This window comes from Anguilla rostrata, chromosome 9 (genome assembly GCF_018555375.3).
Source record: "Anguilla rostrata isolate EN2019 chromosome 9, ASM1855537v3, whole genome shotgun sequence".
NCBI lineage: Eukaryota > Metazoa > Chordata > Actinopteri > Anguilliformes > Anguillidae > Anguilla > Anguilla rostrata.
The window spans coordinates 10,009,944-10,015,230 of NC_057941.1; positions in this window are offsets into that span (position 1 = coordinate 10,009,944).

Genomic DNA, 5,287 nt, shown 5'->3' on the forward strand with positions numbered 1-5,287 from the left:
ATCTACCAGTTTTATTAAGTCTACCAGTGAACATGGAAACCAGCTACAAAGTACATTATATACTCATTTAGAATCAGAACCTCTATCAAAATGAAAACTTTACAAAAATGTACAGGTTTTTTTGTCATTTGTCCTTTTTTGTTGCTTACATTAAGAAATAAAAAAAACAGAAAAAAAAAAACAACAAAAAAGCCACAACCCTCATTGCATATAAACTAACATTTGGTCTGCCACAGCGGCAATTCAACTAGATTCCCTGAACATTAGATTTCTCATAAAGGGTCCTGAGAGATGGGCAAAAGTTGAGATTTTGGCAGAGATTATGTCCCCTGGAACGCACCTCTCCTCATATGATGCTAAGGGGGAGACCCCCCCCCCCCCAGCGACCATAAAGCAGGACCAGGCGGGATTCCGGTTGATAAACGGAGACAGCAGCACCTGTACTTTCAGACAGGGAAAGGACTTATTGCTTCCGGTACTCACAGCCTGGACAGAGATTCCTTTGTAATGGTCGGAGGACAAATTCGAGAAGGCTGAGACGGTTGGTAGATGGAGTGGAATCTACTTGTTTGTGTGTGAGGGGGGAAAGCTGTACAGCCAGACCCACAGAGTCGAGATCAGGCTGAGGAAGTCAGGGGCGAAGGAAAAAAAAAAAAAAACTGGAGAGAAATGGAACTCAGGTTGACTGTAAATCAAGTAATAATCACATAATCAAGACTGAATGACTTTTAACAGCCTTCATGGTCAGTGTGTGTGTTTGAGTGTGTGTGTGAGTGTGTGTGTGTGTTCCAGGCTCCTGATTCTGTTGGGTTGCTGTGTAAGGCTGACTAGGTCTGCAGAGTTTAGCACCTTGAACACGCGGGCGAGGGTCCGTACTCAGGACAGAAGACTGCCCCACCGTGGTACGAGTCACGAGCTCCTGTCGGCTTGAGTTCAAACCGAGTATTGAGCCTTAATCGTCATCACAATAATCACCCCCCCCCTTACAAACAGTGCAATACACCTTGATATTTCTAAAAAGTGATGTCAGGGTAACAGAATGAGCAATTCCCCCAACGCAATACAAAATGGCGGCTTTGAAGCCGGAGAGAAAGGAGCGGTTTTAGAGCGCTTGAAGAGCTGCGATTAAGTCTTAATAGCTTAAGACCATGAGAGAACTGATCAGGTTTTTCTGATCCCCAACACTCTCCTACAAACTACAAACACCACAACTGTGACAGAGGACAAAGAACACTGATAGCAAAACACGGATCCAAATGTCTTCAGGACGAGGACCACTGATCCTCATTCTGGAATATGTCCAATAAGCCATCATATTATATGAACCGCCTCTGAATGTTTATGGATAGCTCTTAATAGGACTCTGATTATGGACTCAAGTATGCCACTCATGCAGTTATGAATACTTGTACAAAACTAATCAGTGGCAGGTTTTGTACACCTGGCAAACAATGTATCCATGGAAAATTCACCCTGCACCTCAACCAATCAGGCGAGAGAAGCCATGCAGCTTGTCATTTGGGCATATCAATCTGAATCCGTTCTAGTTCTCATTTGTGCAAGTTACAGAGGTCCACTTGGAGCCCTGCTCATGTTCAAGAGAGCATTTGACAACACCCTCAGAAGCATCAAATTACAACTTTCAGATCCTTCACCAAAAGCATGGCAACCTGATGTTTCCGGGCCAGTTATTAGGACCCTGGAGCATCTGCGTTTCTCAGATCCATACAGTAGCAATACTGAAGGAGACACCGAAGAAAATGACCTGACTGCAAGACCCCGTAACACAGGCATGAAATGAAATAAGTACTGGGAGAAAAGGACCGCTTTCCAAATAGATATTTATTTCTCCAATAACAGAGCACTGAGGCAATCACAAAAAACCCATCTGAAAAGGCCAAGGCAGGATTCGATTCAAACCGCAGATCGTGCCGGCCGGGGTCAGGAGCTTCCGAGAATCGGTTTCGGATTTGTTCCTGAATCAGCACATTATGAATCCGCGAAGGCCGGGCCGGAGCGAGAATGAACAAACGGCCGAACGCGCTCAGCGGCACCCAGGCCAGGCCGGAAGGAGAACGATTACAATCTGCGTTTCGTCCGTGATCATCATCAACTCTATCCCCTCCAAAGCGCCCCTCATCTGAATCCAAAGCCAGGAAAACTCCCTGAATAACAAAACATGATCACATATTCCTTTGAATAATATACACACACACACACACACACAATAGCTGGTGAAAAGGTAAAATTCCAAAATTAAAAAAAAGGGTACAAAAAATACAAATATTCACGGATCGGACGCACACAAAAAAAAGAAGTTATGTAAACAAAGTGACTCATAATGCTTGGATCCTAGAAAAAAAGATTGTTCGAGCAGCCTCGTCCATCACGATCCCGGCCTCCCACAATTCCCGTTCAGGAGGAACGACGGCACCCCCCCCCTCAACAGCCGCTCGTTCTCAGTGGTTGCGAGGCTACTCTACCGTCTAGTCAACAGCACCAACCTGGGATATCAGATCCCGGTTTGGGTCGAGTTCATTTAACAGTGCAGCAGCGTATCCCACGAAGTTCAAATCACAAGCGACACAACCCTAGTTCTAACTTCCCCTTAAGCAACACACCCTTAATACGGTGGTGCAGAGAACACAGGCCAACTGCATTGAGCCACACTCCCCCCAGATCAGAAGGTACAGCCCAGTCTTTGCTGGTGTCCCACACACCTACACTCCAACAAGCTTGAGAACACAGTGGCTCAGAGCTAGCACAAACGATTCTACAGCCCATGCTACCAGAAACCCCAAAAGCAAAAAAAAATTCAGAATAAAAGTTCTTTGCAATTCAGAGGACGTGCTGTAGTCGTCGCACTGAGCACCAGTCACATTAAAACAGCTTCCCCACTGAAAGCAGACACCTATGCACCTTTCCAACTCTGACCTGCATAGCCTTATGAAAGACAATATTGAGTTGAGCCTTTTTAATATAAAGTTTTTTTTTTCGTTTTTTTTTAAATCCTCAGGAAAATCATGATCAGAGACGCAAAATCTGGAAAATGTCGATGAGAGGCTCCAGGCATCAGTCTTGGGTGGCGGGCGACCTTCGGCCCCGAGGGTCACAGGGTGGCGCCTTTTCCAATTCGGTGAGCAGGCCGCCCCAAAGTTCCCGGCGCCTCGTCAGCTCCAGACGCGCGTCGGGGCGCTCGGGTGGTGGAGCGGCGTGGAAGCGACAGGGGAGCGCGCGTGGAGGACGCCGAGCCGGGATGAGAACAGAGACCAGGCCGACTGGAGAAACGTGTTCTTGCTCCTTTATTTTGATTTATATTTAAAAAAAATTAAAACACAAGAAAAATGTCTGTATTAAAAAAAATTAAAAGCAAACCAAAAAACACGCCGGTAACTTGCCGCACCCAGAATGACATCACTGCCGGACCCACGCTAGCCGGAAGTCCAGAGGCAGATCCACGCAGCGTCAGTTACAGGGAGAGCAAAGGACCCCAGAACACACGGAGTACCAACAGGCGAACGCACAGGCCCAACGCGCACGCCCTGCTGAGTTCCTGTGCCATTCGTATTGGGGCGTTTGCAGGTAATGCTGGTCCTGGATTGGGTGGTGGGGGGGGGCGACGCGTGCTGTAGTACAGTCTCTTGTGAATGAGGTCACAACTCGGAGGCCAGGCCCCGACGGGCCAAGATGGCCGCCGACCAAGCTCAAAAAGAACACCCGGGAGGGGTGGCGGGAGGGGCCTTCGCGGCTGGAGCAGGGGCGGCTCCAGGAGAGTAAAAAGCTGTCGAACCAGCACCGAGCTCGGGGTGTGCGGCAGGAAGGAGCGAGCGCCACAGGCTACGCCGCTAAAAAACGGCCGGCTCCCGCTAGCCAGCGGCGGGCGAAGGGCGGCTCGCCTTTGAGGCTGGATGCCGACACACGATGGGGTGGGGTGTGGGAGTTGGCACCGTTTTGTCAGAGGCGGTTCTGGGTCGCGCCGGGGCGGGTAACAGTCGCGGGCGTTCAGGCGGCTCGCGGCGTTCAGTTCGGCGGCGGCGGCGCCCCCCGGACGCGGCGGGCGGTAGCGCGCGGCACGACCGTCTCAGACGGGCCTCCCGATTCCAGCTGCCACAAACAGTTGATAGTATTGTGCAAACTTTTGTCTTTACATTTATTATGACGGTAGGAACCCGTCGCAAAGTGTATAATACAATAGTGTAAAAAATATAAATATTTTCTATAGTAAAAAGTGTTTCAGCACGTGGCGGAAGTGTGGCGGGGGGCCGCTTCCGGAAAATTCCATGATGAACCATGCTGCTGATTTATGGGAAGAAGAAAAAAAAAAAAATCGAGACTCGATGCTACAAATGAAACGAGTTGAGTTTCCAGCTACCGGAACGAACGACATCGATTCTCAGCGCCAAAAACACGTGGAACCGAAGTGTTAATTCCTTCTTAAAAACCTCCACCCTCAAAACACACTCTCTTCATGATTCATAGTTGTTCGTGGGGGGCAGAGGCAGGCCTCAGTGCGAGACACGCAGGTACAGGTGGACGTGCTGCAGAGGGGGATGGAAATTCGTTTTTCAGTTCTAGGAGAGACTCGTCTGATTCTTAAAAGGAAGAGTTAAAACGCTGCAGTCCTGCACAATCTCTCTAGGAGCGCAGCGGGGGGAAGAAAAGTAAAAAAGCCATAGATGTCAGGGGGTCAGCACCTCAGACGCCAGACGTCAAACACTGCGGCTGCGATGACACACCAGGCCTGTGGGCGGGGACAGGGCGGGGCACGGGCGGGGACTGGGGCAGCGGATGGACCGACATCCAAACACAGACTGACAGCTAAGGGAAGCACTGATACCCGAAGACGGAGAGAACGAGGCTCAAGTCTCTACACAGAGAAAATTGCTGCACCAAGAGTCAAAAAAATAAATATATGCGCATGTGTTTTTGGTATCCCTGGGCCTTGTACAGGAAATTGGGAAGGGGAGGGGGAGGTTGCTTTAAGGCCTTGGAGTGCAGTAAGGCGGGCGTGGGGAAGCTGGAGGGGAGGGCGGGGTGGTGGGGGGGTTCACTCTGATGAGGAACTCCAAAGGCCGGTGAGGGCTTTTTGTTGGTGAGAACGGGAGAGCACCACTGCTGGTGGAAGAGGCGTTTAACAGTCTCCTACACAAGCAAAATAGAACAAAAAACTTTACACGAAAAAAGGAAAAAAATAAAATAAAAATCCCTGCAGTATAAACGTAGTCAATCCATTTGGAGTAAAGTGTCTGGTGGTCAGAACAGGTTGGCAGGTAAAAACGGGGGGGTG